This window comes from Platalea leucorodia, assembly GCF_965183815.1.
Source record: "Platalea leucorodia genome assembly, chromosome: 8".
In the NCBI taxonomy this organism is placed as follows: Eukaryota; Metazoa; Chordata; class Aves; order Pelecaniformes; family Threskiornithidae; genus Platalea; species Platalea leucorodia.
Window position 1 is genome coordinate 9617121 of NC_138830.1, and position 27492 is coordinate 9644612.

Below are 27492 nucleotides of genomic sequence, written 5' to 3' on the forward strand. Positions count from 1 at the left end.
AAATGAGGCTCAAAACAAGGGTCTGTGAATCCAGAGGCATATATTTCCTGCCAAAGACTCCGGAGTAATCTTTCCATTAGGCCACACACACCTGTTCAAATGTCAGGCTTTGCAGTGTACTAGAACTGCTGTTTCTCACACCGTGTGGTGAACTACTCAGGTAACTGATCCACCTAAAAAACAAACCAACCTAAGAGATTTTTGCAGTTTTATTTTACTTTTTCCTAGACAAATCAGTTCACTAATCCGCCTTCTGTGCCCATAGACCTTGTTCTGGCACAACACAGGGGAGAGGAATGAATGGTCACAGGTGGAACCTGACTGTGCAGACAGACACCACTAAAGAAGGACACATGGAAGCACAGTCACAGTTCCTCAAATGATCTGAGAAAATGTAATGGGAAAGATGAGCAGCTTTTTCTCTTTGAAAATGAGTATCTTAACATTGTGCATTATAAGGTTAAAATGATTTTATTATAAAACAAGTACAGCAGTTCATAAACAGTTTCTACCAAATCCAAGCATCACTTTCAAATGCAAATTTCCCTGTTTTCTGAGATGTCAGTAACAGCACATCTGCAATCAATTGTATATTACATTCATATTTCTGCCTTGTACAGTGAAATTTTTTGTCATGCCTATTTATATCAAATTAAATTTTTGATTCAATGTTGGATTGCAAGCCACAAGCCTATACAACATACCAGTGTCTTTTGTAATACATGCTGTCCTTTCAGACCTTCACGCATTTTCAAACCAGTGGTTTAATATAAACCCTTTGCTATTGTTCAGAAGCTGAATGCACACAGCCTACAGACATACCCCAATGACGGTGCTTGCAGCGAAAAAAATCACTCTTGCTGGACTGGCGACACCGCCTGTGTAAGGGAAAGCTGCCAGACTCGGCATGTAGCCTAGGAAAAAGGTCTATCAAATGCTAATGATTAGAGCTGTCCTGTACCACACCTCCCACTATGTGCTGGGGTGGGGGTAGGTGGCTGGGAGGGACTGCAAAAATTTTTTTTTCAAGTGGAATGAAAGCAAAATTTCCCTAGACTTATGTCACTAGCCAATATGAAGATGGCCAAAGCAAGGAATGCTTATACTTTTAACACTCAACCTCCACAAAAGCTGGAGTGAGAAGGATGAACCTGTTGCATTTGTGCGTGTACAGAAGCAATGTTTAACTTCAGGTAAATAATACAGCACCACAGAGTTACTTTTAGGACCTAACGTGACACCTACAACTGCACCTGATTGTCACAAGTTCTACTTAAAGTAACAGCCTTGAGGTTCAACTGCAATTCAATACAGAGAGGTAGATTTTGAATGTGTCAGGTCAGGCAGGAAAAGTGGTAGAATCAATTATGAGCACATAGCCCAATTAGGAAAAAGTTCACTAATGACGCATTCTTGCTTTTACCAAGTAATAGAAATAGACTGGTGAACAGTCATTTTTGGGGCAACACACAAACCCTAGGCAGCAGTTTAGTGCCCACTCTGAGGACTGTAAACACCTTTATGACCCTGGAGAAAGTAGACTATCCCTCAAAGTAGCCTTCTCAAATCTGCTTCCCTAGATCTAAATTTCATTCTGTACAAGGCAGCTGAGGGTCTTTTCTCCCCTACACCTCGGTGCACAGCCACCATACCATGACCAAAAAACTATGTCGTCCCCCCCATTAATGTGTATTAGCATGACAGATGAGGAAGAAAAATTAAACAAGAAAGATATGCTTGACAAATTCCAGCTTCTCTTAGAAAACAACAAAGTAAGGACAACAGCAGAAAATGAAAAACACACGCAGGTGACCTACACTTGGCAGATATAAAGTGAAACAACTGTCTTTTCTCTTCAAAGGCCAGATAGCCCACTGACATGATTTACTTACTGCTCACCCATCTCTAGAAATCACAAGTTTGTTCTCTTTCCATATGTTAGTCAATTTTCTAGACCGCTTGATGAAAAGAGACTGTCTGCAGAGATTTATAAATCTCAAGCATAATGTCTCCCTCAGGTGCAGACCCTCCAGATCCATCACTTGACACAGAACTACTTATGGTTCTGACATACTGGTAATGATTACAGCAACCAACCAGGGAAAATGGGAGGTGGCTGCACTTTCTCTCTCTACTTACAATATGTAGCAACAGTCACTACTTGTGTTTTCAAGGTGGGCAAACTATACACGCTCTTCAACTGCTGCCAGCTGTCCCGTTGACAAAATTACTCCAAACTGTTCACCCCACCCATACACTTTGCTTATGTTAACTCAGATGGACACGTAGATTCTTTTGGCTTGCAGGAACAACTCTGGCTTGGGCTCTTAATCCCAAGCTCCAGTAAGAACACAAAAAATAATCATATCCCTGGCAAGTCTGAATCACATGGATATAGTTAACAAGGCATGCATCTCTGGGAGCAAAAAGTCCTAAATTCCAGTTGGCCGCTTCCACACTTAACAGTACCTCCCAATCCATACTGCTGATACTGTCAGCTCACAGACACTGGATCTGTATCAATGCAAGGCTTAGAGGGCCTCATTTTTCAAACCACAGGTCTACAGATAGAAAATTAATTTTTTGGATACTGTAGTGCAGGAAAAGATGAATCAGCTATTTCTCAGTTTCCACATTCTTTTGCTGCATCTTGTAGTGCCTGTTTTGTACCATATATTTGGCCCCAAAAGTGTGAGTCAGGTTGTGAGGAAGTTGGTGAAAGAATATTAAATAAAAAGTGACAGTCTGCACCTCCTCATCTCTCCTCACATACACATACTTCTACAACCCCTTCCAAACCATTTCTGTCATGAGGATATAATGATTCTTTACCTCATGGAAAGAAAAAAATAAAAATAGAAGATAAAGTTTTTTTTTTTAATACGATGTATTAGCATACGCATGATATGTGAACTGGGCTCACCCATACACTTTATAAGCACAATAGTTAAATTGTGGATTCACAGGGATAAGGACTACGTTAAGCAAGCTGAATACATCATTTACAATTTGATAAGGTAGGATTGGAGCAGATGAGAAGTCACTGCCAGGAAATTTAATTTTGTATGTACTCCTCACGTTGACTGAATGTCTAGCAGGTACTTGTATTTGGGCATAGTCCCTTTCAGGGCAGTAGGATACTTGCTTTAAAAGACAAGTTTTCCTCTGTATGTCTATATCAGAAATACCTGAATGAAAGGAAGAGGCAGGTTTCTTCTGTTTTCATCTTATGCTTGTTACAGAAGTCCTTTGACACTGAAGTGGAGGAGAGTCCTTCAAATTTTACTAATTCTGTGTATTGGTTCCTACTGAGAAGTGATGAGACCGAAGCAAGGGAGGTTTGGTACACTGATCTGCTGCACATTAATGTAACCTTTCATAAATTTACAGATATTAGGTCCTATCCTTCTACATTTTAAGAAGCTAGCAATATATATCCCTGGTCAAAATGAGAACAGATACTTGTTTTTTCTTAAAGAAAATGCTCTCTAGACCAACAGCAGGAACCATTCAGAGCTCGCTAGGCACAATTCTCCATGTTTACAGAGGGTTTGGGAAACATATTAAGGCCGCCTAGCTACTGTTGCACAGCTTCAGCTGACTGTGGCTGGTACCCTGCACAGAGGGATCTCAAAACAAAACCACCTCCCTACAACAAATGCTCCGACTCCTATTTGAAAGGATTGAAAGCAGAATGGGAGGGGTTATAAATAATATAAACATATGATCAATTCATTCTTTGTGACATTGTTACCTGAATTTTAGAAATATATGTGATTAATTTCCTTGGTCATTGTTAGTATTTGAATGGATTAATAATGAGCAAGGAAATTAATACCAAATAAGTCATATGTGAAAAGCTTCTAATATGTGAGTGGAGAACCATAATCTCAGTATTAAGATAAGATCACCTCACCTCCACTTTAACATACAAGATTTATAACTTTTTTCTTTAAGTATACTTTATTGTAAAAAATAAAGAAAAAAATAAGAAACAAGAAAATTATCATGCAAATAATTGACTTAATGTATTAAAGTATCTTTAGAGAAGAGGACCAAAAAGACTACAACTTAAATGAAAAAGTAATGCAAGGATTATATTTTAATGTAAATCACTGAATTAGGTAAATGGGCCATGCAGACAGCAATAACTACTGGACCAAGATATTTTTACATGTAACTATAAAAGCAACATTTTCGTACGTATTAGAAACAGTGGCCATTCTCAATATACTATTTTTTTAATATATATAATTCAAATAATTTTCATATGATAGAATGTGTTGGTTTAGAAATAAAGAAAATCAAGTATGAGCTGTACTCAGGAAAGTATATTCGAGGTCAGTTCCCTGCTGTGGGTGCTCCTTGTTAGATTAGAAAATAATAACTAACTTCTGTTAATGCCTTTCATAGAAAGACGTTTCAGCGAAAGTTCCTCTCTCCAGAAAAATCCTGTGGAGAACCACAAACCTTTGGCAAATTCTGTCTGACATACATTTGCAAATCAGAAAACTCAGAAGATAAGGACACCTTGAGATCCCAATCAAGAAATGCTACTGTACCAGACCAAACTGGGAAGTTGTCTAGAAACCCAAGAGGCACGGTTATATTGTAAGAAGCTGAACAAAATGATTAAAAAAAAAAAAAAATCTTTGAGCTTAAATGACAAAACAAACACACCGGATATTTAGCCTATGCCAGAAAACAGATTAAAAATAGTGTCAAATCATAAAAAGATACAGAAGTGAGGACATTTAACTCTTTTTTTATTATCCCCCAAACAAACAATAACAAAAAAACAGGATTATACTGGCTCATTAAATTAGCTGAAATGATGAATGTAGTTTTAGGATGCATCTTCACATTGTTTCCTTAAAAAAGTCTCCCCAGCTTTATGTGTAAGATGAAAGAGCTTGTCTACAGAAACATAAGTCAAATTATCAATTTGCTGTACGCTTTTAAGCACATTTATAAACGGAAATGTCACAATTAGACTTCTCTGTGGCAGAAGGGGAGCCAGTGGTTTTTGTTTCTTTTTCTAAAGAGAAAAAAAATAGGACTTCAATAAAAATTAAATCCATTGACTTTCATAAAAGACAAAATAAAGGTCAAGGAAAAGGCTTTAAATCTTCTGGGAAATAAGAAGTGAGTCCTGTTCTCAGAAAGAAAGATAATCAGTAGCAGGCCTAGTCTGTTCTTCACCATCTTTCTTGCTCAAGGATTTTTATTTTCCTCTTTTTTCTGCTGATAATAGGAGCCACTGAAAATTTTAAAAGTATTTCAAGTATTTTCTACTTTATTGCAACACAAAATAGAGGAGTAGAAAATGCCTCCACAAATAGTTTACAATGGCTGAAAAGCGACAAAAAAGCAATGTGTACTCATAGAAACACAAATAATTCAGTCTCCTGTTAAATTTTAACCATCTCTACAACAAATACAGTAGTTATCAACAGCTTGCTTTATAATAAAATAAACTGAAGACACATAAAACGAAGGTGGACTACTGCTGAAGTTACTAGATAATTAGGGAACTGAATGGAAAATGCCCACCTTGGCTGGGTCACCAGACAGCTGACTTGGTATGCACAAACAAAAAGATTTGTTTGGTCTTAAAGGCAACAACTGGTAAGGATCTTACTTTCTGAAGCGTGAAAAAGACTGATGAACTTCTCAATGTCGGAAGAGATATTTACTAGTGAAAAGCTCATAAATCCTACAGATGCAAGTCATTCTGTACCTTACCGAAACAAAGCCCTTAACATTTTGCAGGAACTTTCTTATGAATAAGCCTCAAATTCAAGAACTGAACTTGTATCACGTAAGTACAATTTAGACACAATGGTGTTAGAATCACGTAACATTAAGTTGGAAGTCCATAATGCATACAGACTTGACTCCATTCATTTACCATCCAGTATTAAACACCTTAAGCCTGATGTAGCTTCTCTCAGGCCTCTCTCACTGCAGGTACTGTCTTACAGTTCAGACCTAGACACTGATCAAGCAATCCAACAGCAATTACTTTAAAGGCAGTTCTCTTGCCAAGGGGTTACTCTTGCCTACACCCTAGAATATGGCAGTCTTGCTTGAGGGGTGCTCGAGAGTCCACAGGAGAATGTACTGAAACAGTCTGGAAGGGTGCCCCCAGAAAGACTTGAGTAATGAAAGAGAAACAACTCCACACCTATCCTTTTCATTTGTGCAGTCCATAAGGATTAAGGTTATCATTATTAGATGAGAAGGGCAGGCAAACCTCTTTCTGCTAATCGTAAATTTACATGAAATTTCAGCTTTCAATGTCCCAAAATCATAAATGACTTTACACATCCATAAAGGAAGGGGAAGCAATAGGCAAAATACAAACAAAAATCAAGATGAGATTGATGGTTTTCTTCTTGTTATTCAGTTCAGTTTTAGAAGACTCAGCTAAAATTGGGAGGCTCTGAACATATTCTCTTCACTGTCAGGGCACCACTTAAAAGTTGTAGAGTTCAGATTTTGAAAAGAATGTGATTCCAAGCCTACAAAAACTATGAGAAATATACTATTTTAATTTTGCAGAATTTGACTCAAATACGGCACAAAGGTGGAAAAAGGATCTCCATCTTTCCCCTGTGCTTCAGGAAAGGATCTCAACTTGAACAGATTAAACTGCATTGTGCTTCTCTCCATAGTCTTCTTTACTAATTATTTTCTTATCCCGACAAGAAATGCAATTAGTTAGACACTGAGCCATACAATGGAACAAATTTTAATTGACAAAGGAAAACTAAAAGATTAAAAAAAACAATTAATTTCTTCTTTATTGCTTCTGAATCTGTAATAATTTGTGTTCACGCAAGCAGTAATATCTTTCATCTGGAAGACATTCCAGGCTAATATATCTGTGGTTTACTCTTTTGTTTGCAGATATTCAGTGGCTTGTTAAGATCATGATTAGATCATGCCACTTTCTAATTCTTTGGATGGTGATTCATCAAACCTCAGAATTGCTACCACCTCCTCTCTGAGACATATGGACTGGCCTACATAGTAAGTGACAAAGAAAGTAAGAGCTATTTTGGAACAGAGTAGCACTACGTTTGCACCTAATGCAAATATTTAACAACCTATTTCTTTTTTCCTCTGTTAAACAAAAACAATTGCTCTTTTTACCTCTTTTTAGAAAGGTATTCAGATCTCTAAAATGCATGTAGTATTCTTTTAAATCAAACTTCTCTGCAATTTGGCTGAGAGGTTCAGTATTATGTTGTGTAACAGCTCTGCCTAGGGTTCAGCTCCTCACTGTAAAAGCATATGGGTGTGAGAAGAGAACATCTACATCTATTGACTTGTGCTATGATTCTGAAAACTTCTGATGGATTACATTGTGATGTGTCTCAGCCACTCACAGAAGAACATGACACCAGTTTGCTTTTAAATTAAATCTTGAGATCTAATAAAAATCCCTTCCTAGAAAAAAATTCTCTGTTAACGAATATCAAGGCTACTGGTCCTCCCCACTGCCACTGTAGGTGAGCCTTATTCACCCACTGTCTTTTGTCTTTATTGGCAAAGGTAAAGAAAAGCAGGTCTAGCCTGGCTGTTGGACACAGGGCAGAAGGAAAGCAGCTCAGTCCAGCAGCAAAACTGAAAATAAGAATAAAATAGTTTTGAAGTTGTCACCATAGTTTTTCTGAGCATAAGTCAAAATATTTTTAATCAAGTCTGATGGCTCAGGAAGTCTAATTTCATTATGTTATGTGGTCCAACTTTCATATATTCACTGGTTTTCTTTTGCCTTATGTTCTCCAAGCCACAACTGCAGAAGAGAACAAGGCACAAGACAGAATCACACTGGATATATATTCTCTTCCCTACAGTAACATGCCTGAAAGCACTAAAATGTTACAGTATCACCAGCAAATCCCAGGAAACAGCGGAGGACATAACATACATGAAGGCTGAGCTTCTCTCCAGCTTTCTGCAACAGGTTGAGACATCTTAATGGCTTAATGTTTTGGCAACCTTGCATGGCCACGAAAACTGCCAATCCTGCAATTCTCCTCAACAGGGAAGGCTTGTCTACACGGGGAAACAACTGCAAAATAAGCTACGGCATAGATTTAAACACTAGTATCTATTCTGGTCTCATATCTCGTTCATAAAAGCACATAAAAAGTCCTACTTGCTACTAAAACCAGAGAATACAGGCTTCTAAATATCTTTTTGAATATGACTTAATTTACCTGTCAGATATACATATTGCACGTTAAAAGGACTTGTTTAAACCATAAAAAATTCACTCAGTTCGGAAAAAGTTTATCTATGGGAGGGCTAGCACGGTTTAGTATAAGTTCAAAAATAAAGAATGCCACCTTTTTTGAAGGCATCACAGATATTAACATGCAAGTAGTAAAGTAATGCTAGTAACAAACTCTGCATTGTTGTCATAACAACGATCATGCTGCAAGACACAAAGAGCTGAAGTGAGCTGTCAGAATTTTGAAGCAAGAAAGAAATCAATTAAATCAAGTGATTCAGGACTACTGAGCTGCTTTAATGGACGTGTCTGTCTGGCCACAGGTCCTTCGAATGGAAAGATTTTCGTTCTCAGTATCTGGGCTAAATAAACACCGAGTTCAAACATCATGTGAAAACATAGCAAAAGCTACACACACCATGACAAAACACTAAATATCTTTCTCCACTGGTCTGCACACCAAAGAATCACCTAGTGCTAATACTGATAAGCCAGTTTTATGAAAATTATAGGAGCTACAACCTTTACCATACTTTCCTCAGCAATACAAACCTTTTCTGCACATCCAGCGACGTCCCAAAATGAGTAATCATTCTGCAAAAACAGGAGAAAACCATATTCTATATGTTTTTAATACTGGACATATGAATGTCTTGCCATACTATCAGATATGCTACCACCAGAATCTTCATCCATGTGATGATGCTATCTTTCTAAGACTGACAGAAATGCTGCGAATGTTGCATGCTATTATACTGACTAGACTAAGCAGAAGGAACTTCTAAAGTGGGAATAATTTAGCACAGCTAAAAGTCTCAGCAAAAAGGAAGCCCTATTTTGCCTCATATAAAATAGAAGAAACGATATAGCTTACAGAAGTGCATTTTTCAGAGATGTCTGAACTCATCTGCAAGCCTATATTTATTACTGGGAACTAAGTTTCCATGTATGTTTAGGTGCCCGAGAACAAAGATAACTTTGCATTGATTTCCACAAAACGTGTTGGTAACCAGGTATTTGACACCTACAAGTTTTGGAACTGTCACAATGTATCTTAGATGTTCACAAACAAATTTTCAGTCTTTTGACTCTAGTTTTTTTTAACCCAGGATCTTTCCAGCACACGCTACTGCAAGAGTGTTACCAGCATCTGGATGTGCAAACACACTTAATTTGCTTGTGCATTCACAGTTTATATACTCACAGCTGAGTTTTTTTCCATTGCAAAACATTTGTGTAGTAATCTACTCAGGCAACAGAATATATGCAAAGAGCAAAATACTACCCTTTCCTATTAGAGATTCAGTTAAGATGTTGGTCTTGCACATTTCTAATTTTCCTTTTTTTATCCGAAAGCTGAATCTAGAAACTTATCATCACTTCAGGAGAGAAGTGAAAGAGTAATTCACTTTTTTTGTCCTCTGGGAATTAGAATTTTGCAATCAATTTAAAGCCATTCACAATCTTGTCCTTGGTCACACTGCAAACACTTTTTTTTTTTTTTGGCAAAAACAGCAAAAATGTAAATGTAACTAATGCAGGTTGCACATTCCACAAGACTGTAATAAAATTTGCTGATTTTCAAGAGAAACTGGTAGTAGGAAATATTTTGAAGCAGCACATGAGTTATCTGCAGAACAAGTCGCTGTTAATTACTATTGAGGCTAGAAACTCAGTGGAATTCCAAGAAGGAAATTTTGTCGGAGTAACTGAAGCAATCCAAAACATTACAAAATGGGCAAAATCTTTGTGCCGTGGGGCTGTAGCAAACCACTAGTAGATGGAAGCCTGTCAGAGGTGTGCTCTGTAGACAGGTTATTCTATAAATTTATACCCTAGACTTTATTCCAATTTCATCTGGAACATGCAGCTATTTTCAGTGATTTTGCAGAAGAAACGTTCATACTCATTTATGGCAAATACTAAGCTTCTAGGCAGTCAGGTACTCAACTCCCTAAAACTTCTAAATCCTGAGAGTAGTCTTACAAGTGTAGACTTCCACAAGCCAGTTTAGGTAAGTTCACAATACTCCTACTTCTGTATTTAGCCTAACCTTAACCACACATTTTTAAATAAATAAAAAGTTGCATACAGTATTTTTAATCAGCAGACAGAAATGAACAATCAGCTACACCTGACTGATACAGTATGTAGACTGAGAAAAACATTTCATTAATAAAATGAGAAAACAGCAATAGTAATCTATTTTCACTCACAACTTACGAAGAAGCATTTATTCTAAGTGCACATTAATGTTGTTATCGGTGTATTAATACAGCTATCAATTCAGATCTAGTCAGGGTTTAAAAAGGAAAAAAATGAACTTGAAAGATTTTGTAATTTCACAAAACAAGAACTGAATCCTGAGAGTTAACAGGAAATCATTTACCAACTACAGCTCACTATTGTTCCCAGGATAATGCTTTTTAAAATTATGGGTCATTATGGAAAAGTATTTTCCATAATAACCAATCAGCTGTGTTCCCCTGCACCCGCTCCATGAGGGCTGACACACGTTGGCTGTGGATGATGTCTACCTGGACGTTAGTGAAGCCCTTGACACCGCTTCCCGCAGCATTCTCCTGGAGAAACTGGCTGCTCATGGCTTGGACGGGCGTATGCTTCGCTAGGTAAAAAACTGGCTGGATGGCTGGGACCAAAGAGTTGTGGTGAATGGAGTTAAATCTGGTTGGCAGCCAGTCACAAGTGGTGTTCTCCAGGGCTCAGTACTGGGGCTGGTTCTGTTTAATATCTTTACCAATCATCTGGACGAGGGGATCAAGTGCACCCTCAGTAAGTTTGCAGACAGCACCAAGTTGGGGGGAGTATTGATCTGCTGGAGGGTAGGAAGGCCCTACAGAGGGACCTGGACAGGCTGGATCCATGGGCCAAGGCCAACTGGATGAGGTTCAGCAAGGCTCAGTGCTGGGTCCTGCACTTGGGTCACAACAACCCCATGCAACGCCACAGGCTTGGGGAGGAGTGGCTGGAGAGCTGCCTGGTGGAAAAGGACCTGGGGGTGTTGGTCGACAGCCGCCTGAACATGAGCCAGCCGTGTGCTCAGGTGAGCAAGGCAGCCAATGGCATCCTGGCTTGTATCAGAAATAGTGTGGCCAGCAGGACTAGGGAAGGGATCGTCCCCCTGTACTCGGCACTGGTGAGGCCGCACCTCAAATACTGTGTTCAGTTTTGGGCCCCTCACTACAAGGACATGGAGGTGCTGGAGCATGTCCAGAGAAGGGCAAGAAAGTCGGTGAAGAGTCTGGAGCACAAGTCTTGTGAGGAGCGGCTGAGGGAGCTGGGGTTGTTTAGCCTGGAAAAGAGGAGGCTGAGGGGAGACCTTATTGCTCTCTACAACTACCTGAAAGGAGGCTGTAGTGAGGTGGGGGTCAGTCTCTTCTCCCTAGTAACAAGCAATAGGACGAGAGGAAACGGCCTCAAATTGCACCAGGGAAGGTTTAGATTAGATATTAGGAAAAGTTTCTTCACCGAAAGGGTTGTCAAGCACTGGAACAGGCTGCCCAGGGAAGTGGTTGAGTCCCCATCCCTGGAGGTATTTAAAAGGTGTGTAGATGTGGTGCTTAGGGCCATGGTTTAGTGGTGAACTTGGCAGTGCTAGGTTAATGGTTGGACCTGATGACATTAAAGGTCTTTTCCAACCTAAACAATTCCATGATTCTATATACATGTCTTCCACCACCTGAACTACTTCTGTTATATTGTTTATGTTATAATGGACTCACAGGTCAACAGCAGGGATATGAAGCATAAGGATCTGTCTATTTTAGTATACACCAAACAAGTTAGTATCAACTGAACTAAGATTAATCCATAATACAGTGAGGAATAGCAGGCTTTCAGCAACTTTTTACTGGGTCAAGAAGAAATATTCCTGTAAATAGTAACAGTATCAGTATCAGTCAGTGTATTTTAGTAATACTCTTTCATGTGCTACACAGTTTGCGTTCAAACATTCAATGCAGATGTCAGTACTTTTGTCAGTGAAATACCATTTAAATGAACAAATACTTGCCCCACTGAAATGTAAAACAAACAGGTTTGACAAAGATACTTCTTGTGCTACCAGCCACTAGGACATTATCAACACTTGCTGATTTGACTGCTACTAGCTATGCTCATCACCGCATGGGATTCCTTGGTTACAGTGGCAATGGTCAAGATCTGCTTTGCCAGTGATATGGACCAGATCTATACATGCTGGTAATAGCATGCATCAGCTATGTTTTTTCTCTTGGGATAGCCTCAGCTTGATTCAGCTTCATTCAGGTGTAACTATAGATGATCCTCTTAAGGAAACCAACAGTTGAACTGATAAAAGAAGCCATCGAAGAGATGATAGCCCTTCTTGCCCTTCTCAGAAACTTCCTCAGCACTGCAGCTTACAGAAGAACAAGGCAAGCAGCACGGAAAGAGGACATTTTCAGAATTACAGCAGGAGTTCAGAGACTACTTTAAATCCTCTTCCCACACATCTTCAGGAGCCCTTTTGCTCACAATACTAATTCTCTGCACATTGCAAAGAAGTATTTCCTCCTGTCAAATCCCTTTGGGACTCTGCCTCGCAGGAAAAGTATACTAGCCATGAACTCTACAAGGTTTATGGTATTTCCCCCCTCTAAATCATTTCTATCCCCATTATTTGCTCTACAGAGATTTTTTTCCACCATGAACACCTATCCCCCTACAGTGGAAAGACAGGCACATTCATATATACTAGCAGTCTAAAAACAGGGTTTTTAGTCTAAAAACGTTTTGTCACAAGGTAAGAATTCCCAGCACCCAAAATTAATCAGGTGTATCATTCATTTGAAATAACATTTAGGTCAACTGTCACTGTTGTGTGAAAATACTAGCTTTGGACAGTACATGTAGAGAAACATGATTATAATTGCCCCTCAACATAATAGGTAACATCCAAGAGTTGTATTGCTTCAATAACAAATGGGAGGGGGAGGAGAAACAGGGGCAGCACAAGTTTCTTATCAGAACAAATACTCCTGCAACTAGCAGAAAAATTAGTGCTTTGCATTCACACAAGCTCTTTGGTTGCTTGAGTGTATCCATGGTAACACCTATCTTTCAGAAATTCTAGTATGCATCTACACACTTACTTTACATTCTACCTAAAACATGAACAGAATTGAGAGCACTGGAGTATCTGCTCCATTTATCTGGTTCTACTTCAGCCATAAAAGTGCATTAGAAGAAATAAAAGCTCCCCTCATATCTACCCTTTAAACCAAATTCTTCCAAAACATGCAGCTGTAATTTCTGGATTACTATATTCTTTGACAACAGTATTTATTGTCCTGCAACATGAAGATGAGCCCTGCAGGATTTTGAATATTTTGAATGCATTGTTGAGTGCCATTTACTAATGTCCGACTGGTAAATAAACATTTGATTATATAAAAAAAGGGATGAAAAATATTTTATTATATCAATAGCTTTTTTTTTATTCTTAGCAAGAATATGGTGTATAGCATTTTCTCAGGAAATTTGACAGAATTAATAACTTTTCTAATCCCGATTTAATCAAAGTCTTCTTAAAAGAAAGATTAATATTTTTCTTTATTTGTGGACCTGGAAAAGAAAATTACATTGGAATTTCAGATTATAATAAATTTAAACCTCCTGATAACTTAACTTGCTATTCTTAGATAATTTGCATGATTTCTTTTCATAGCATATCAGTGCACAAAAATCTGCATACCTCAGAATGAAAACCAAAATCCTAAACAATAGCCTGAGAAAGTGATAATAAAGATATTTAAATTACTGAATGAACAGAATTGGGGTCGTGTTTCATTGAAACAGAACAGTGTGATTTCATTCTAATGTCATTACCACTTTCAGTAATTGTAAAAGGAGAAAATGAAACGAATTCTGCTTCTGAAGCAACTGACCTCTATGCTGCCTTTTGTTCTCTTAAAACAGCAAGACCATTGTCCTAAAGCCAGCGTTTTAAACCCAGCTCCTTCCTAACAACTGTTAGACTTCACTATATGGCATTCATTGGCAAAAGCCTTCTCACACAAGACTCTACTTCTGGGTTTGTTTGGTTTTTTTTTTTTTCTGTTTTTTATTTGCTTCACCATATCAAAATTCTCTAAGATAAAGAAGAAAGTAGACTGATTCAGGTTTAAAGCTAACAAACAAAAAACCACCCCCAAAATCAACCCACAGTAGATAAGGAATTGTTGTTCTTTAAGGAACTTTCTTTAGCTTCATTTTTGTGCTGCTCTTTACAAATCAAATTCAGCTACAGTGCCAGAAAATGGCAGACATGTCCTTGGAAACAATGCATGCAATATGGGACTATTTTTATCAATAAAACATTTCTAATGATATCATTGAAAAGACTGGAGCAGCAGTCTACTAGACCCAGGTAAAACCAATGGAAATCTCCTCTCAATCCCATTTTGGCACCTTCGAAATCTTATTTATGTTGCCTCTTCTGGAGAAAACAGATGGAGTTAATTGCTGTTTTTTTAGTTACTATGTGAGCAAAAAAGCTAAATTACCTTCAGAATGACTCTTGCATGTATGCAGAAAGCTATTACAAGCTCTCTGCGGAATACAAATATAACTTTCCAAGTAACATTTGAATTTCTATATTGTATTTAATTCAAATGCCTAAAATTTGGAAGAAACTTCTCTTGGGAGGACTTTTTTTTTTTTTTCCAGCAAAGAAATCAGAGTTTTGCTATTTACTGCAAATGCCATCCAACAGCTTCTTCTGCTTGGAAAAACAAAAATGAAATCTTAGAATCATAAAGAAACTGAAGAAGCTGTGAAATTCTTCTTTGCCTTCTTTGCATGTCATCTTGGTAAGGACTTGCACAAAAAGATACTAACAGATGAATATTACTGTTTCACCCTGGGCAAGTACACAGTAAAACAGCTTATTAGTATCTTACCTGCAAAGCCACAGCATCTGCATTTCTTATCAGAAAAGTACTAAGTTATTATTTCCCTTTCTTCACCTCTTTATTGAAACTGGGAGAATACTGGGAGGAAATCAATCTGATGTCTGAAAAGTCAAGGCTTAAACTTGAGAATGCCTTCATCTTTCAAAGTTGCATAAAAAGTAAGAGTAATATAGAAAAACAAACTAAGAGAATACGAAAGGAAACAGAAAAGAATTCAGAAGATTTGGAGAAGTATTTTCATTAGAGAGGCTGTAGATAAGGGTAAATTTGACAATGAATTCAGGGTAGACTCAAAAGATTCACGCAGTCTATGAATTCTGACAGGTTTTCAGATAGCTCAGACTCACTGTGCAGAAGGTACTGAATATTTTATGTTGTTTATTTTGAATATTTTTACTTGGAGTCAGGTCTTTTTGGTTAATAAAAACCAACACTAAGTTACAAAAAAAGTATGCGTGTTCATAAATATTAATGAGAAGCCAGACTGAAAGTCCTATTAAATTGACCAGTTCCATTAACTTTAATGCCCTGTCAGTCAGACTGCAGGCTTGCAAACCGAGATACCTTCAGTCACCTCTCAGTATACACAAGCATATAAGGGAAGAAGTATGTTCTCAGCAGAGTGCATCCACTGGGGTTTCTTCTCAGCAGCACACCTATGGCCAAACAACCATACCAGGTCTAAACATCACCGAAAGTCAGTGGTGGGATACATTGACATCAGGTCCAGCTGGTGAACCAGCCAATGGCTTTGTGATGTTAAACTATATTAAAGTATTAAAGTACTGGGGGGGGGGGGAACAAAGACAATGTAAGTTTGTCCGCACATAAATGTAAAAAATTAAACCACAATTCTCCAGCAATTTGTTGACAAGTATAGGTTAAGTCGACACATCTATGTAGGTAAGTCGACTGTATCCTTCTGTCAGGTCAGAAAACCAAACTGAAGAACCATACTATAATCATCTGCTGCCAATTCATCCCTAAATAATAATTTTAAAGAAGGAAATGAAGAATCAAATTAAAAGCTAGATGTCACAGTAACAAACAGACTGTCACTGCCAAAGTACCCCTCTGTAATTTACAGATCTCAGATCTATTTTACACTAGCTCTAGGCTTTAAGACTGTTTGTTCTTCAAATTTTTCCCCCATAACTTTATTTCTTTCTAAAATATGACAGACTGGCCACAGGAAAAGGCAGAATGTTGAGCACTTGCTGGTACCCCACCTGGAATTAACGTATCCTAGGGATAAGGTAGCCCTGATATTTGGAGTAAAGAAGGAATTTCTTCTTACCCCACCAATAATTGGTAGTGCTTTCCTGTTTTCCTAGGAGGAAAGCTGCATGGGAGCAGTAGTGTTTGTTCATTGCTTTAAAGCTATTCACGATGTCTCAGTGTAAGTATCAATTTTTGAACACTAAATATTCCCAATAAACACTTGCCAAACCATTCACATATAGAAATTTAAAAAAAAAAAATCCAAAGTAAAAAGAGTGAAAATTAAAATGTTTCACATTCTGATTAAAATGATGTAAAGGTGAAATGAGATTAAAATTCCCAATAAACATTTCCCAAACCATTCACATACAGAAAAAAAATAAAAAGCAAAAAGCAAAAAGAGGAAAAATTAAAATGTTTCACATTCTGGTTAAAATGATGAAGGGGTGAAACAAGACTAAAATGTTCATGCCCTCTACCCTATAGACATCTAGATTGTATTTTATCATCCTTGGAAGGGCTGCAAATAGTGCATTTGTACAGCTATTTTCTTCTCTACTGAAACCTTTCTGAAATAATATCAGACACGGACGTTTGCCTTGCTGTGGGTGGTGAAATTTCATTCATATTCTCCTGTAAACAACTTAACAGCAAATTACCAGTGCATTTCCATCCCACAAAATCACCTTAGCAACCCCTGCAAAACATTCTTCATCTTTCAGAGGTAACAGTCACATGGAGATTTGCAAAGCCTCCAAAAGAAAAATACCACCTCTGGTAAAAAAAAAAAAAAAAAAACAAAAGCTTTATGCTTTGCTACATAGAACCTTATAATCCCTAAAAGACACAGATTCATGTTTTGAGAGGCAACTGGTTCTAATCTAAAGGAGCAAACACTCCCTTTCAGAGCAAAATTTTCTGTACAGGACATGGTGCTGTCATTGGACACCCTGCCTAACTTGGCTTTAAAATTAGCCAATTCAGTGATGGTAATACTGATCAAACTATCACCAGAATGAATTTCCCTTTTTCAACTGCTGATATGATTCTGGTCAAAGATCTGGCAGAACAGCAGCATTTTTTGCTTGAGAGGAACCGAGTCTGAACTGGATTCAAACCAATATTTTTCAGAACTTCTCATGGAGTGGGAATGCTAAGAAAATTCAGCAGAAAAAACATACATGTTGCACCAGGGGAGGTTTAGGTTGGATATTAGGAAAAGTTTCTTCACCAAAAGGGCAGTCAGGCACTGGAACAGGCTGCCCAGGGCAGTGGTTGAGTCCCCATCCCTGGAAGCATTTAAAAGACGCAGAGATGTGGTGTCTGGGGGCATGGTTTAGTGGTGGACTTGGCAGTGCCAGGTTAATGGTTGGACTTGATGATCTTAAGGGTCTTTTCCAACCTTAACAATTCTATGATTCTATGATTTGCTTCCTGGCTTCTCAGTGAGATGTAGGATCTCCTAATTTCCTGTAATTAACAGATCCCAGCTTCTCTTTTCTTCTTCTTACCCATTGTTCACTCTGGTACTGACTTGCCACAGGTCACCTGCTTTTTTGCCCCTCGGCATAGTGGTGTACAAATATGCTAAGACACTTACGTTAAACACCCACCTTGAAATGCTCTCTAGTTCTTTTGATACCCTAAATCGACTAATGCAACTTGTTATCCCCACAAACAATTCAGCTCTTAACAGGGACTAACCCACAGCCCACATGACAAAAATAATCTGACTGACAAAAAACCTCAAATACCTGAGAGGCTATCAAGCATGCACTAAAAATAGGTGAGGTTTTTTGGGGTTTGGTTTGGGGTTTTTTGGGGGGTTTTTTGTGGTTTTTTTTTTTTTTTTTTCTTTTCTTTTTAATACCAGCTTCAGGTATTCTTGGGTATTTTGCTAGACCTCAAAACTGTCTGCAGCTGATTTTTGCCACTAAATAGTCACTGATTTCAGCTACATCAGTGCAAGGCTAGGGTTAACCGGTATCCATATTAGGCAGCCGAAATTCCAACAACTTCAAAGTTACTTTACAGGGTATTTAAAGAACCTAAGTCCTGTGGCATTTTTAGCTACTTCCTTTCCTTACGTCTTCAAGATCAACATTGACTATTTCTAACTGTGATTTTCCTATATTACATATTCTCCAGGAATCTCATACACAAAAACCAATGGGGGCTTTCTCACTGCAAGCCACAGAACTCAAATCCTCAAGCAGCTCTCTCTCAACCTCATGCAACAAGGTTGTCTTACACTTTCACCAACTTGTATAGAAACACTGTATTTCCACCAGAATATTCCAGCCTGGAATATTCAGACAGCTGCTCCTAGCAACACATTACTTGAACATTAGCCCTCATGTGTGTCTCACTTGCTGTAAGCATGAAGGTCAGTGGTGGGTAACACTGTTTTAGTCACAAATCCAAAACACAGCACCATACAGGCTGCTGTCTAGAGTCTCCGCTCCAGCCAGACCCAGGTCAAACACCCTGACATAAGACCGCATAATCAGAGGTTACCAGTCTATCACAGGAAGAGTTTTATTGATAGGATTTTTAACTCGGACTAAAGTAGATCATGCTTTTAACTCTGAAAATCCTTTCTCAACGAGGCAGCTGTACCGCCAGAACATCAGTGGTTATGACAGAGCACAAAGAAATGAGGATTTCACCCACCTATGTGTGTGTGCATGTGAATTTCTAGGAATCTCACAAGTGTATTTATATTATCATTCCCTACCACGTCCTCTAGGCCAACTCTAGTTTTAGCTCTTTGATCACAATTTTCTTAGCTCCTCTGGATAAAGAGGATGAAATCTGTAGGCCATGTCAAAAATGCTAAGGCTAACTTTATAATGAAACAATTAATTTCCAATTCTCTGAAAGCCTTGAATATTTTTTTAAATGTATGTAAGGGGAGATAAGCTAGTGTTTAATTCATCCCTCAAACAGAATTCCAGGAAGGTGCATTTATACATAGCTAAAAAGAGCTGCAATAATTATACATGAGACCATGCTCTACCTGAAAATAACATATTCATTTGCTGTAAGGTTGCATACAAGATATTTTGAAAAGATGAGGTAGATCAGTCTAACAAATCTGTTTCAATTACTGATCTAACTAAAAGCCTGCTTCTGCAAAGTTCTGAGCAGTACTTTGAAGTCAGAACGATGAAAGGGTGTTCAGCGTCTGCCAGCCTGAGGGCTCCAGTACAGATGAGCAAAACGTCCAGTTCCTCACTGACCAAGGTTAGAGCCTACTGTAGGGATTCCCCAGCTTTAAGCAAAAGGTCCATTGCCCACTCTTTCTAGCTCATGCTCAGGTATGTAATGCTGCTTAAAAGAAATTCTGAATCTGGATAATGACAGATCAGATCAAGAATGGTTAAAACAGGCTTAAGAATAGAATAAAATAAGTTTAGATAAAACTTTATCTGCAAGAACATGGGAAATTTGCTTGATTAAAAAACTGTCCATAATTGCACTCACAAGGCTACAAGACATCCAGTAGCATTTAGTAACAGTACTAACTTCTACCAGCACAGGCCAGAAGAATCAGGTTAACAATTCCCACAGCCATTTATAAAGTTGCCAGCCTAAATAACTATTTTTTTAATCTCACCATCAGACTGGAATAACAGCTCAGATTATCCCTCACAGTTTAGAAGCCTCAACAAGAAGATGAAATTTAAGTCACTCAAGATCACCAACGCTCTGTAAATCACCAGTAGGATTTGCAAATCTTTGAGCAGCTATGTGCAGCTTTAAGTTATTTCAGCATATATTTTGTTTACTCAACCACAATCACAAAACTGAAAAAAAATAGTCAGTATGGCTAGTTCAGTAAAATACTAATACCAGTCTGACATACGCGTGGTCAGCCCTGCCACTGGGTTTGTTTGCAAAGCCTACGGGCTTCCCTCCCTATGTCCACTGTGACTACAGTGACATGACCTGCTTTTCAGATGTTCCTATGTTCAAACTATAGACTGTTCATGCAAAGGAGCGAATCTTCAAGCTTATCCAAGGAACAAGCAGGGTTTATCCACTGAGACACACATGACCCCCAAGATCCCCCTGTATAGATTTGGTATTGCATTTGCTGGGCCAGCCCACAGTTCATTCCAGTGCTGCTGAGCACGGTTATTGTTTGGCTCCTGAATAGTAACGGGGACAGATCTCTCTTTGAATAAGAACGCATTTCTTGTGAGTCAAAACTACCAAAGGGCTTAACTTCCCTCCCCCATCTTCTTTTTCCCTAAATTCTGGAATGCAGAAACACATCATAATTACCCTGAAAGCAGAAGAGGGAACACGAGCAAGGAGGGGGTTGATCTCTCTTCTTCATAATTCTATTCCTTTGCTTTTTGATCATGATCCAATGAATGATTGTTGCCACAAAAGACTCACTGTTATCAGCTTGCAATTAAAGCTTTCACAGACAAATAATTCAGATTGTAGTCAGGCATTAATACTTAAGGAATAAAATCTTTCATATGTACTTTAGAACCCATGCTTAAACATTCTGTAATTTTATTCCTTTCTAAGTAGATAAGACTTCAGGAAGGAGATAATTTTATTCTAGTAATTAAATGATATTAAATAGAATAATAGTATAAATACAACAGATGATGATTCAGCACACCGTTTACATTTTGCTGTATAATATCTACTGCAAACATGAAAAATTAAGCACTTAAGATAGCTGACAAAAAGCACAGGTGTTACATTCATTGAATGGTTTTATACTAGTTGTGCTTCTTCATGTTTCCAAGCAATCATTAAGAAGTTTCTCTTTTTAAGTCTGAATAGTTTCCTGCAGCATTTACAGCACAAACACTACAGCACTGTGCTAGTGCATAACTACTTTAAAAAAAAAAAAAAAAAAAACCACACACCTCTCCAGAACAAGAATTTATCTATCTTCCTTCCCCTTCAACTTCAGGTCTTAGTTGTTTCTCCTCTTTCCAGTGCCTAAGACTCGAGAAACACGGGAAGAGTATACAGCATAAATGATGATCAAACAATTCAATTGTCCTCATGACTGGCACGTTCACCTGCATAAATAATACTGGTGTTTTCCATTCTGCAACTGTGAGCCACTTGAGCAAGCTATGAGCAGGAGATGAACGGCATGCTGCACTAAGCTCTGACTTCTCCCCAGTAGCCTAACTTAGGCAAGTATGAAGCCTGATCTCAGAGTCTCAGTCAGTTTTATCCCTAACAACGATTCTGTGAAAAGAGCTCAGTTACAAAAACTCCTTAAGAGAACTTAAAGGAGTTACAACCTTATGGAGAATTTAGTATGTCTCCACAACTTAATTTACCACATTTGGAGTTTGTTTTTGCTCATATAGTTCCTAAACTTAAGTTATTTTTCTAGGGTGGAAAGCCACTCAGTAAATTAGAGTGCAGAAGGGGAAATACATAAATTGTGGTGGGGTTGTGAGTGCAGTTAGCTTTGGAACTCATCAGATGTGTACAGTGTGTAAATCTTCTGTGTCCACCATTTTCATTTGATGAAATTTAAATTTTTAAAATCCATCAAGTATTGAACTCTGAAATAGAAGCAGTAAATATGTGGTATGATATTGTAAATACAATATGATTTCCAACAGAATTATAATTATTTAGTCAGCTTTCAAGTCCTGCAAGGTCTTCTGTGTTATTACATTAGTATTTATTTTTGGTACAGCAGACTGGAGAAATCAAAGCAAGGACTCTGCATAGTAACAGTAAAGCAATAACAGCTCTGAAGACTTCTAGTTGCTAAACAGAACACACATTTTTATATTGTCTTGTCTATCTCTATCTGCTTGCTAAAGCCGTGAGCAAAAGGCACGAAGATAAACAACACAATGTTAATTGCTGGTGACTAGCCTCTGTTCCAAAATGCTTATATTCACCCTATGTAAGCAGCACACAGTTCTTCAGGCATGTTGCGTTGCAGGTGGAAGCAAACACCACCTAGAGAAGGATTTAAATAGTCATAGCCTCTTCATTCCATTTATTTTGAATTCTTACAGCAAATAACTCAGAGTATTTCTTTTGCTTAGGATTAATGTTGCTCCCACACAATTTATTATCTCCCTTTCAAGATATTTAGAATTATCGTTTTGATGCACAAATCACACAATATTATTTTGGGTCTCCTGGCTGAGTAAGCATAACTCTTGTTTCCAGTGAAAGTTCTGATATTAAAAAAAAAAAGTGTCCCAGAAATTATTCCAATATTTTCTTTAACATTCACTGTAATTCACTGCAATAGCCTAATTTCACATATTGTTTAGTGGAATATTTCAGAAGATTAATGTAAAAAATGCAAAGAACAGCAAAGACGCAAAACGGAAGGAAAAGTTGCACCAAACTGGCACGTCCAGGGACATGAGTTGGACTGAAGTACTGCACACCATGACTGTAAACCTTCCCATCTACCTGCACCACGACCTCTAGGAAAAAAAGGCAGAGCCATGCAGACATCTGCACCTGACCCCGAAAAGTCCGCATTTCTCACAGCTACTAGGAAGAGTCAGCTATTTCCTAGAGTTCCTACTTTCCAAAATAATCAAGAAACCATGAGCAAGAAAGCTTGATCATTTGCATTAATTCTGCTGTTGATGTGTTTATGTTAAACGCTTTTTCTGCAAAAGGAACACAGCTAAAATTGCATTAGTTACGGAATTATTTTGAATGACAGATAAATACACATTCTAGAGTTAGCCAACACACACAATAGGCAAACACACAGACCAGGGAGAGAACAGGCATCTGGAAGCCTTTCTTCATATGAGGAGTCTTTCCTAAAAGCAATCTATTTCTCCAGTGGTATCTGGTAACCAAAAGCCTGTTACCTAGCAAACAGCAGCAGCACTTCAACAGGTAACTGCTCAGAGAGGTTCATCACCATGCTCCTGCTCCCAATGCAGTTTTGATAACATAATTTAAAGCAAAATTATTGTAACAGGATAGATGTAGCAACATATGGCTGATTTTCTCTGCTGCAGATTCAGCGAACAGTAATACCAGCTGAAGCCCAGTGACGTTTTAGACAGAGTAACCAGCTGCAGAAGGGTATGGGAAGCAGCTGAGGATGAAAACATCTTTACCTGCTCTGGAGCTGGATAAGGATGCTTGCATAGCCTCAATTATCTCAAGATATGAAAGAAGAAGGAGCCTGGGTTATTATTCCCACTCATTTCCCTGGCCCAAACATCACAACTCTTGTATTTCAAGGAAAGCTGGACCTAAATTTCAGAGTAAGGTCCCAAATTCTCTTATCATGAGTGATAACTAATAGGGATAGCTGTTCTAAGTCAAATGAGACTTAGGAGAGGAACCCCAGGTCCTAATGCTATCTATAAATTGTGTAACTCATACGAAATAATTACAGCATCATTCTGCTATAATTGACAGGAATTTAAATTACAAAAATTGAGATTAATGAATAAAATATGTAGAGAGTCCTACAGAATAGCAATCACCCTGCTGGTTATTTTGATACAAAACCCCATGCATTTTAAGCTGTCACTGAAATACCCATTTTCCGTGCGCTGCAGGACAGCGGATAACCCCTCGGTATAAAGCAGCCAGCAGAGGTATTCACAACCAGGCAAGGGACAACCAGAATTTTCATTACCTGAAGAGGAGTAACCACCCTCATCGCTCATCTACTTTTTGTGACAATTCAGCGGCAAAAAAATCCAACCGCTGGAGCTGGCGTGCTTTGTCTCTGTTCTTAGGCAGCACACGGCCTGGAAACGAAGGTGCTTGCAGACGAGGAGTTGGGCAGCCGTGCTGGCGCCAGGCTCTTGTAACTGCCCGCACCTGCACTGTTCACAGCAAGCACAAGGCTACGCATCAAAGTCTGGCTCACCAGAGCAAGGGGTTAACTCCTGCCGCAGCGTCCTGCCTCCATCCCGGGCTGGAGACGAACCTCGCCCGCCCCAGAGCCACGGCCGCGGCCGCTCCCCTCAGCGCCGCCGCCGCCCACCTGCGCCGAATCTTCCAGAAAGCGGCAGCGAGCACCAATCGCCAGGCGCCGCGGGAACGCGGGCCAATCGGAGCGCGGCATGCTCGTGTCCTCCCTCCCCCCGCCGTGAGCGCTGCCGGCCGCGGGCGGCGCGGCGGGTGTCTGCGGGCGGGGAGGCAGGGCGCTGGCGGTAGGCGTCTGTGTTCATCTCCGCAGTGAAACCCAAAACTACGTACAAGTTTCTAACTGAATTAAAAATGTTATCAGAGAGTATGAGGTATTTATAAGGACTAACCAGCTGTTTACATGTGCCTGAATCGTGTGATACCCAGTCAGAGCGAGGAAGCCCTGGCTGGTGTTCGACAAGGTACTGTAACAGCATAATCACAAATACACATCCAAATAAAGTTTATTAATCCACCTCAACTTCAATTCACAGTACTATGTATATCTTGTAAAATAAATTTCACAAACAGCAAGACGATTGTGTTCCATTACATTGCCTTCTAAAAATTTATTTGGGTTTACCTCTGTTTTTTAAAACTCCTCCTCTAGACCAGTAAATCTGACAAACCAGACTATGTTGTTTACACATATTTATTCTGATATACTTCCATCGGTAAATAGCTAATTAATTACACAAAAGTGATAACTTCTCCTCAAACACAGGAAGTCTGCGCGCAGAGGGAAGAGGTTATCACGGCACTGATCTCGCAATTAAATTATGCCACAGCAATTCGCAGGCCAATTTTCTTGTGTAAACACAAATTGCAGTCTAGCGGTCTTAAGTACCACACATGCACCCTGAATGGGAACCAACACTGCATCCAAACCGTGGTATGCTGACAAATGGATAATGTATATGTTTAAAGGGGGAGCTTAGATTTTCGTAGCTATCTTTTCTGTTTCGTCTGTAGGAATCTGCTTGTAGATTGGTCTGTCTGTAGCAAAGAGGACGGATGGGAAATGGGGGTGGATCCTGCCCCAGACTGAAAACTGCAGCCTTCCTTCCACAAAGACAAAGGTTACAAGCGGAATAAACTGCAGCATTTTATAGTGGCGGTCTATTAATGTATTCTGCTAATAAATATACAGAAAACTAGAGAGCGCACAATCTGGAAGTGGTAACTGCTCTTTGCAAAACATGCAATTTCCATTTTTTATTAGTCAGGTCTTCTCACACTTTTCCTCATTATTAGATCACCACAGGATCATTAATTTTATTGCTGCTAGCTTATCTTAATTGCACTAAAACAAATGTTTCGGATATCACGGACCGTTATGGTAACAACTTCCTCCAATCTCTGTTTCCTTAATCCACTTACCCACAGCGATGTTTCAGAATTGGCTTTCAGTACTTACTATGCTGTGGACATCATTAGTGGCATCGTGCCTAAAGGCTATCACAACACCCTGTATTGTCAATTGGAGCACATTGTCTGTGATGTGAGATCTCAAAACAAAACACGGACGTGCTGCAGTCTTTGATCAGTCTTGCCATAAAGAAATCTGAAGAAAACCTATTTTCTGGGTATACAGATTGCATGGAGCGTCAAGGCATAGCTGTAAAATCAACCAGTGTGCTATATAATTGTAAATAACTTAGCTGTCATCTGCATTATTTCTAACAGTAATTGGCCCAAAGATAAATATACATGACAGTGTTGCAAAAGCTGTGTTAACACATAGATTAGGATCAGGGCTTAAGTTAGTAGAACCAATAATAAAACAGATGCATGCCTGTCTACAGAATCAGGCCATAATTGTTTGTACTTTTTGACATCAAACATAGATAAATGTAACAGCAATATGAACTTAAACCTCAAGCCGCAGAAAGAGTTTTCAGTTATTCTTCATTTTATGCTGATTTCAAAAGAGTCAAACTCCATTAACTTGGAAGGAATCTCTCCTAGGCTCACCAGGAGGCAAGTGGCAGGACAGCTGATCTTATATGTGGGGGCTGCAACCTTGATATTGAAAAGAAACTCAGAAATATCACAGACACTTTTTAATGCCTGACTTTTTTTGTAATAATAAACCAACATATTAGGGAATCTTCTTTGTCTGTTACCTAGCGTAGTTGTTTGCTTCTAGCCTAGTTTTTTGTAAATAGTGTTAGCAGTCTAATAACCTAATGTGCCTTATGGATTAAAAAACACCACCAATTTTGAGTTAGCCCTGACGAACTTTATAGATATTTGTACTTAAGCCCACAGATGCTTTTTTTTTGCTAACCACTGGAAGTTTCTGGTAGCTACTTCCCCTTCCTGTCTACCATTGATATATTTCCCTGAAAAAAAAAAAAAAAAATCATGCTTTTTCAAAACGTAAAACAAATGTTTGATGAATTAAATTTAATGATTGAGTTTGTGCTTGCATTTTAATCTCCTGTTACTTTGACTGAAACTCTGTTGGAAAGCAGTCAGTACAAAATTTAAGTTTTTGTTGGGTAACTTCTTCATTCTTCCTTCCTACCTATCTCAGGAACTTGCAGCACAGCTACATACACCACCTCATGCTTATGGCTGACTTCCACAAAGACCTTAGAACAGCTTTATCTATACTTAGCATTACCAGTGACATTACTATCAGTGATCTAAATATTTTAAATATTAACATAAACTCATGCAGGATTGGTATGCAGGAGAGTTTTGCGTAGAACAAGCCTGAGAACAAACCACCTTCCTCCTCACTTGGTCTCATTCAACACACACTTCAACAGGTAACTTCCACAAAGTAAAAGCTCTTAAATGCATTTTCAGAATCCTGTTCTCTACGCTTTTAGGATATTTATCTGGACAAAAAAAAAAAAAAGTGTAAAATGAAACTCAAAAATATTGAGAATCCTTTCTCCACTTAGTATGAAATAAAATTAAGGAAATACAATTTGTAATGCGTTTCTGTTAGGCTTTTGTGGCTCACTCTGTTGCTGGAGCAGTTGGATACTGCCCTGCTATGTGTTTCTGTGCCTCTACATTTCTTTACTTCCTTGAATTGACTTCTCTTTGTTTTACTTCTTGCTCAGATCCCTGAAGGATCCAGATTTATAACTTAATCTTCTTTTCTACTTCCTTCTTCAAATTACTTGTTCTCCATTCAGCTGCGAC